Source organism: Tachypleus tridentatus, chromosome 8 (assembly GCF_004210375.1).
Source record: "Tachypleus tridentatus isolate NWPU-2018 chromosome 8, ASM421037v1, whole genome shotgun sequence".
NCBI classification, from domain to species: Eukaryota; Metazoa; Arthropoda; class Merostomata; order Xiphosura; family Limulidae; genus Tachypleus; species Tachypleus tridentatus.
The window spans coordinates 28,053,588-28,063,517 of NC_134832.1; positions in this window are offsets into that span (position 1 = coordinate 28,053,588).

Here is a 9,930-nt window from a genome sequence, read left to right on the forward strand (position 1 = left end):
TACTTTTAGTCATTTTATGGGTTTTGCAATATATTTTGTTTCTTGGGTTATTTTTCGTCAGTTGGTGCACCCGTTCCGAGAAATTACTAAACATATTGACTCACAACGTAGTACTATGACCAGTTTTAAAAGTCATAGAAAAGTTGATTGGTTGGTTAATTTTAAAGCAAGCCCACATTGGAATAAGCATCTGCTATGCCCACCACGGGAAATAGAACCCTGAATGTCAACGTTGTACGTCTATACACTTACCACTGCCCCACCGAAGGAGCGTATAAAAGTAATTTATATAAAGGAATTTGGTTAATAATATTGTTGCAGAGTGGTTTATCGGGAACTGTACCATTTCTTAAACAGTCCTGTTTACGTAACGATAGAGTTGCTATTTTTGACTTGTTAAAAAACTCCATCACCCCTGACAAGGCCACTTCACAACCCCACCTCTCATGCAAGATTTCGTTTTCAGAAGTGTAGTAGAATCATTCAATGCATCATTATCCAGATCTTCCATTGTTCAATTTGTAATTATTTGGATACATCTCACTATTATACACGTTTCTGGTGGCCCGACATGGCCAAGTGTGTTAAAGCGTTCGACTCGTAATCCGAGGGTCGCGGGTTCGAATCCCAGTTGGTAAAAGAGTAGCCCAAGAGTTGGCGGTGAGTGGTGATGACTAGCTGCCTTCCTTCTAGCCTTACACTGCTAAATTAGGGACGGCTAGCGCAGATAGCCCTCGAGTAGCTTTGCGCGAAATAAAAAAACAAACAAAACAATAAACATTTCTGACGCAAGACAAATCGCTCACATCTTTCGTTTTACATATTTTCTCGCACTCATCACATCGCCTACACTCGTCTCTCTCACAACGAGATGCTTTTCGTGTTTGTGGATAGACAGATAACTGCTATATGTTTTAATTAAACTGCAGAAGTACCAACACCATAAGCGTTCTTTATCTAGACAGGGAAAATTCAACATTAGATATCCACATGTAATGTAATAATGATAATTTTCAGATCCATATACAAACTGGCAAATTAATTTGTTTTTCTCGCAAGTAGAAAACGCATGAAAAATGGCCAGATGATAGTCCTACATAACTACAACAAAGTGGCTGATCTAAAGTTACCCTCAAACCATTGAGAGTACAGACAACAGGCATAATTTAATTTCCTAAGTAAGCGAATTGTTGATATAATATGTTGTATAGTACACTAACGAACTAAGAGTTTAAACACAAGGTTCTAATATAAAGTTCGTCACCTGAAATTCAGTTCTTCCCGTAAACCTTCAAGTGATAAATTTCGGCGGATAAGTAGCACTCGAGATTTTGCGTGGAAATGTCCCTTCGTCAAATAAAAATTGCAGCTTCTTTGTCTTGCGTAACGCAGCGACAGACTGTAAAATATTGATATTTCACTTGAGATCAGAGCGTGTGATCCTCGAGCCACTTTGTCCAAAACCTCATCGCTATACAGTTTCTCCGGATAGATAAGAGAGTCGTTGTGTTGAATAATTCGTTTCCATATTTTCCGGTATAGTTGATCGTCACTTGTCTTGAATAAGTGAATAAAACAGATGAGACTCATAACAGTAAAGAAAAAACTAAAGAGATTTAAAATTATAACTGCCACAACATGGTAATATGGACCGGCATGGGCAGGTGTGTTAAGGCGTTCGACTGTCGAATCGTAATCTGAGGGTCGCGGGTTCGAATTCCGGTTGTACCGAATATGCTCGCCCTTTCAGTCGTGAGGGCGTTATATGTGACGGTCATTCCCACTATTCGTTGGTAAAAGAGTAGCCCAAGAGTTGGCGGAGAGTGGTAATGACTAGCTGCTTTCCCTCTAGTCTTACAATGCTAAATTAGGGACGGTTAGCGCAGATAGCCCTCGTGTAGTTTTGGGCGAAATTCAGAAAACAAACAAACATGGTAATATTAGGCGTATTGTATATTTGAAACGGTAAATTCTTTTTACACTCCCTTAGAGTTTTAAGAATTAGAATAGTGTTCAAAAATAAGAGTCCAACCACGCTGTATCACAATAAAGCAACCAAGTTGTTTACATGTTGGTGACAAATGTTCATGATCTTTTAACTGAAAGAAAAAGTAACAGAAGTTAAATATTTTATATTGAGAGACAGGTAAGATACAAGTGAATGTTCATTATGATAAAGCTACGAGACAAACATACCGAATGTTTATACTGTTTCTTAACAATAACACTGCAATGAAATTATAATTATTGGGTTGAGGAATAATTCGTGAGCGTTTTTTCAAGTTAACAAAATATATTCATAAATGAAACACCTTCGCAAAATATTTCATGTCATTTGGTAGATAATTTTTTGCTCTAATAGATGGTGTGTTTGATTTTCATATGTCTTTAATTTTTGCTTTCATTTTCAGCTCATTAAATGGAATGTCAAGTGGACAAAATCGAGCATTTTCGACACCTTCTGCTTTTCGCATTTAATTTCTTGCAATTTCGTTTCAAACAATGCATACTATATACCTAGGTATTACATGAAATAAAGTATCATAATAAATGTTTTGTGTGTAATGTGTTCATGCATTGAAGTATTGTATAGTCTTGCATGTAATGCATGAATGAAATTATTTAAAAACGCTCACGAATTATTCCTCAACCTAATAGATGAGACTCTTTTATGGTAAACAGTGATATCAGTTTTGTTCAACTTCTCTATTGCAGCTTTCCATAAAACAGCTACTATTTACACGTTAGAACACATAACAGTTGTACAAGTTCAGTGAAACTTTATAAAGGGACTTAATAGGTATGTAGTCTAGCACGAATGTTGTGGTTTTAATTAAAACTTAAAACTGTCATTGATATAAAGGTTTGTCTAGAAGTCTGTCTACTTTAGTTAGACAGAAATATTCGACATTAGATATCCCCAAGTAATGTGATAATGCAAATCATTAGATTCATATAAAAACTAACAGATTAATTTGTTTTGCTGAGAAGTGGAAAACCTATAAAAAAAATGGTCAGATGGCAGTCCTACATAACGATAACAAATTAATTTTTTATCTACATCACAAATATATAAACTATATTTATTTCACAGGTGACAAATATGTTTTTTTAAACTTTGATAATATAAGTTCACTTATTCTAAAACTTCACAATTCAAATCTCTCTGCCTTATACTTTGACTCAGTGGCAAGTTTGATGAGTCCCCTGTTAGCAAAGCATGAAGTCTTCTAAGCTAAAATCAGGAGTTCGATTCCCCTCGGTGGACATAGCAGATAGCCCGATGTGGCTTTGCTATAAGAAAACTCACAAGCCTGATTAAGTATAATGCTAAAAATCTGCTTTCGATACTGGCGGTGGACACACCACAGATAGCTAATTGTGTAGCTTTGTGCTTCAAAACAAATACACTTGAATTCCAAATTCCTCTTTTACAAAGACACTGATATCCATAGGTGATCCATGTTCCTTTATCTTCCGATACTACTAAGTGCAAATCATATTTCCATATTTTTATTTTAAAAAAATTCTAACTCTTCGACCTGAACACATTTTTAATATACGAATATGCTAATATCTCTCTGTGCTGAAAACTTAATTTCTCCTGTGACGGATGGGTTAGTATTTTGCATGTCACTGTAGTACCACGTTAGATACAAAACCATTAGCTACAAAAACTGCATGACAAAACATTACCACTTAACTATTAAATTAGCCATTAAATAATTTCAATATAGTTTATCAACTGATAAAAGTCCATGAAGTTCTTAGACTGTTCATCAAATTGCTACAAACAAAATATTGTATTTCAGGCCAAAGTCCTATATATACCTCCTTTCCATACCAGTATGTAATAACAAAGAACATATGTTTGTATAGAGAGGTTGAGTACGTTATACTAAAATAATTTTGTTGAGTCACCATACTACAGGGTATTGGGAAAGTCACTGTACAGTTTTGTTATAATATTTTTATTCAGTCTATTTCAAGCCAGGAACTGATAGCGGTGTTTAGAAACAAAATAACCAAGCCTGTATTGATGCAAGTGGGGGTCACTTTCAACATTTATATGCAAAAACGGCTCGTTTGTGTTGAGAAAATATTTTACATAGAAGAGCGAACAACGTTTCGACCTTCTTAGGTCATCGTCAGGTTCACAAAGAAAAAGGTAACTGACCGGAAGCTGACCACATGTTTGAAAGGGGTTGTGTAACTGAGTGTCGGAATGTAGAGGGCGGTGTTAGATGTTTGAATATATAATTTTATTTATTTTATTATATTAATATAGGTATAAAGGCGTTCCTTTATATTGGTTTATTTTGGGTTTAAGTTGTTGTATAAGTAAGGCTTCTTTAATTTTGCGTTTGTTTATGTTTGTTTCTTTATTTAGTATTTGAGTGTTTTCTATGGTTATGTTGTGTTTATTTGACTTGCAGTGTTCGAAAACGTGTGAAGGTGACTTTTTATGTTCTTTGAATCTGGTTTCCATTTTTCTACTTGTTTCTCCAATAAAGAAGTTGTGGCAGTTATCACATTGTATTTTGTAAATAATGTTGGTGTGGTGTTTGTCAGTGTAGTTTTTACATAGTATAGACCTCAGTTTTGTGCCTAGCATACCGTACACCACTATTAACAGTACACGCTCACACGATCGTTAAGAAACTACGAAATTTAAATCAACGAATTATTAATAGAAGAAATGACATTTATTTTATTCAACAATGTAGAAAGGAACAACTAACCCCTAATTTTGTAAAGGTAAAACTTTCAAAAAATTTTAATACATACACAAACATTATCCAAAATTTACAGAAAAAACTACTTAAAACCATGTTGAACACAAAATACAAAGAACTACATGACTTACAAAAAATGAACCTAGACCATCAACTGGCATGCTGCATTAAACCAGAGATTTACGGACTTATACAACGAAACATAAGCCAAATCAATACTAAGAACGACAGAGACAAAAAGATCTGCCACAACAAAAAGCTAGAAAAACTAAGATGCAAACAACAGAAAAGACACCAAAACGACAAACCGTTGACTAACCTCATAATTAACAGATCCGACCGTCAATTAAACACAGACGAGATACATCTACTTAACAAAGGACTCAACTTCGCAATAGCACCTAGGTACATTCCAACCATAGAAATCAAAACATGTTTAGAAGACCGAGCCAGGAGACTTGTGATGCGTTCTACAGAGAACAAAAACAAGCAAACAACCAACAGAAAGAAGACAACTTAAATAATTTTATTGACATCCAACAAGCAAACTTCCCCAGGTAAAATTACAAATTTATATTTTCCAGAAACACCTAAAAACAACATCTTAAACGATTTTTTCAAAGAATTTTCTCACAAAACCATCAACATAGTTTCACAAAACAGAAAACTAAGAAACAACCTTACAAAAAGAGACATTAATTCCATTAAAATTCTAAAACAAGACAAAAACATAAAAATTCTAAAAGCAGATAAAGGTAACGCTATAGTCATAATGAACACGAATGAATACATCCAAAAAATGAATAACATCCTATCAGACACGAACAAATTTAAACCAATACACACAAATCCAACAAAGACACACGAGACGCAACTGAACAAATTACTACTAAAAATGAAAAAAGCCAACAATTTCACAAACACTTTATTCCTACCTATGTAAAACCGACTCACGCACACCACAAATATACGGCATCCCAAAACATCATAAACCAGATTGTCCATTACGACCAATAATGTCCACATATGAATTGTTTAATTACAATCTTGGTAAATACATAGCATGGGCATTCTCCAAATATGTAACATCAGCCAGCTCATTCATCAATGTCCACATATGAATCGTTTAATTACAATCTTGGTAAATACATAGCATGGGCATTCTCCAAATATGTAACATCAGCCAGCTCATTCATCAAAGACTCTTTTAATTTCAAGTCTAATCTTAATCAACTTAATCATAAAGCCTTAATGGCCAGTTTTGATGTTATATCCCTCTTTACAGAAGTTCCAACCACTGAAGCCTGCAAGATAGCCTTAGAACTCTATATCCGAGACCCTAACCCAACTATAGAAATTCCCAGTAACCAGTTAGCAACCCTCATAGAATTCACCACGATAAAGACAAACTTCATGTTCAACAACCACAACTATAAACAAACGAATGGCCTAAGCATGGGCATCCCAGTATCACCAGTTCTAGCCAATATTTTTATGACACAAGTTGAAACACAAGCAATTAACACAGCATTACATCCACCACTATACTGGTACAGATATGTAGATGACACGGTTGCGGGATTCAAATCTACAGAACACATACTTAATTTTTTCAATCACATTAACTCTATACATCCCAACATTAACTTCACATGCGAACAGGAAGAAAGCAATCAAATATCATTTCTGAACCTTAAAATTACAAGAACCGACACACAATTCAAAACAGAAATCCACCGAAAAATCATCCATACTGGACTATACATTCCTTGGGACTCAGCACATGAAACAAAACAAAAACTCAACATACTAAGAAATCAAATAAACACAGCCATAAAACTATGCTCGCCCCTTTTAGCCGTGGGGGCGTTATAATATGACGGTCAATCCCACTATTCGTTGGTAAAAGAGTAGCCCAAGAGTTGGCAGTTGGTGGTAATGACAAGCTGCCTTTCCTCTAGTCTTAACTGCTAAATTAGGGACGGCTAGCGCAGATAGCCCTTGTGTAGCTTTGCGCGAAATTCAAAACAAATCAAACCCTTTTGCTTTAATAACTGCAGACAGTCTTTTAGGCACTGTAGTAATATGTTAAGTCAAAGTATCCTTTGGGAATTTACTCCAAATATCTTTAATACACACTCGTAAGTTTACTTGGAAGTAACTTTGATATGTGATGTTTTGATCTATCAAATCCAGATCAGCTCAACTGGGTTGAGATCGGGGCTCTGTGGGGGCCATTGCATTATTTGAATTACTCTAGCAGCTTCTTTCTTAGATAAGTACTTTCTGCACAGGTTGAATGAATGTTTGAAGTCATTAAGTTTTTAGTAGTAGAATCTTTTTCCAATAATACACAAACCACTGGATATACCATGACTGATAAGTATCTGATGGTACTTGAGATGGTCCATTATTTCAGCTATTTTGTAAATATCTCCTGTCGCCTCAGCAGAAAAACATCCCCAAACCATCATACTGCCTTACCCATGCTTTTTAAATGGTAGGTATTATACATTGAGGTAAGTATTTTTCACGTTTCTTCCGCTGGGTGTACAACCTACACTTTGAACCACATATTTCAAATGTGGACTCACCCTTTTCCAATCATCAGCAGCCCAATCTTTGTACTTTTTAGCATATTTCAGTTTCTTGATAATATTTGGAGATCGAAGTAAATATTTTTTAAACTGGTACAACAACCAAATATTCCATTCTTCTTGAGTTTTCTTGATACTGTAAATCCGGACACTTTTCTGTCATTTGGCACATGGTTGTTTATCTCATGCTTGAGATCAGTGTGATTCTTCCTTCTGTCCAGAAAGCTGCATAAACTAAGATATTTAACATCAGTATCAATGAGTTTAGATTTTCTGTATCTTCCCTTCCTATTTTCAAATCTACCTGTCTTGGTCTCACAATGTAGGGTGTACTTGAAATTGTTTGAGAAGTATTTCAAGTCTTCAGCATCACATAAAATTTTTACGAGAACTCTCTGCTCTATTGAACGTTCTCTGTATTTTACGTGCCATGGCATTACAGCAAAACTTAATATATAGTGTAAACACTGTTTTTATGAATATTTATTTGTGAAGTGCTATTAAAGTGATTTCTTTTAGCATATATCAGTGTTTATGGGGCCAACTCTTCCTCACCATTACAGAATGTAAATTTCAACATTATGGTAATGCTTTACTGATACCAGTAGATAATTTAATGAATCAGAGTTAGAATTCTTTAGAATTACCATATGCGTATGCCAAGAGCATGCATAAAGGTTTTCCTTGAATGAACATACTAATCAAACTTAGGGTCTGAAATAGCTGTCATGGTGCCTCACGCAGTGTCTTAACTATATGGAAAGAATGACAAAATATTCTCTTATCTTAACACTTTTGCAGAGCACTGAATATAAACACAAACGTTTCTTTAGTAAGAAAATTCCTCTACAAAATTTCCTGGTTAGCTGGTCAGTCTATAGGTCTTCTGGTTAGTATAGTGCCAATATTACCATCTCAACTTATGACGTTATTGAAATAAATAGTAGATACTGTGAAGATATACTTAAAAAAAAAAAACGAAAAGAAAACAATGATATTGTGTTACTCTGTATAACCTACAAAAAAACCCTACTTTTCCCAGCAACTGCTCAAAAGAATAACACTATTACGGCAGTCACAGTAGCTTGAAAGACAGTCAGTTGTACAAACGAACATTAAAGGACACTTTTGAAAGACTTGACATTTTTCGACTGTATCTTAAAAAAAATATAACTACTTAAAGGCTACATGACTTAGCTGCATGAGTATCACTTTTGTTATTTCAACAGTCTCTTTCTGTCTCTAAGTTAACAAATTATATTCAAAACCAGAGCTTTTGTAGTAGCTTTATTTTTATAATGATCTTCGTTGCAAAAACTATTTTACATAACTTGGTTATGAAAAAAATAATTTCTGATTTTCATAAAACTTGATATGAAATTTTCCTCTCTAAAATTTTTAAAAACTTTTGTTCAAATATTATTTGTGAAGTTAATTTGCTTTACTTATGTGAACCAGAGTTGGCATTGTTTTTACCAAGTAATCCAAAAGACCCGACAACGGTAAAACATGTTACAACATTAATGAAGCTTATTTAGGTAAAACATGAAATTTTAAAGTTGAGGAAAACAGCATTTCCTTTTACGAGTTTTATTAATGATTGGAAAACATTGTACTTTTACTTGCTGTATGCTTAAATAAGCCCTTGATTAATTTCTGAAAGATAAAATATTCTTACGAGAAAAGCGTCTTTTCGGTAAAAGATGTTCACTTCACAAAGGACAAGTACATTCCTTTCACACGAGAAAATATCGTAAGTACCTTTTTCACTCTCTGCTTTCGTTACAGTGAAAGTTAGTGTATACATCGCAGTTTAATTGTATAAGTAAAGGTAAAACTTTTCGGAATGAAGTCACAATAAAAGTTTAAATTTATATTGTAATAGTAAAAACACCAACGGACCAATTCAAGAAAGTATGCATATAAATAAATATATGTATATTTCTGTGTATAAGCATTATTTCTGTATGGATTCATAGTATATTTGTTCAAACAATACAGTTATACATCCCAAACACTTCAATATCTTCTGACACGATATTCAAATCTTCAGTCATTAGGTATATTCATTTAAGGATACGAATAACATTGATATTTAACTACAGCATATAAAATATATATACCTTCGTCAATGGATATGTGATTTTTTATGACTAAAGTTTCTTTTGCAGGCCTAAATTACTGTCATTATTATCTATTTCGTAAATTATCATTGTTCTCACGAAAACTTTTACTTAGTACATCTTGAGTTTTACTTTCTTAATTGTGCATGCTCAGAAAGAGTGGATTTACTATTGTTAAGTGCAGAATTACGTAATAGCATATCTCTGCTCTTCCCACTAATTTTTAGTGTTACAAGTCTGCAGGCTTACCGCTGAGACAATGATATTACAGTTTTTCTACCAAGAAGATCCAGAACGGAGTTTTGACCACTACCACCATAGCAAACACTATACTCCTATTACCTCCCTTGAAAACAGGAGCGACATTAGATAATTTCTAACTGTTAGTTGTCGTTTTGAATTAAGCACAAAGCTACGCAATGGGCTATCTGTGATCTGCCCACCACGGGTATCAAAACCCGGTTTCTAGCGTTG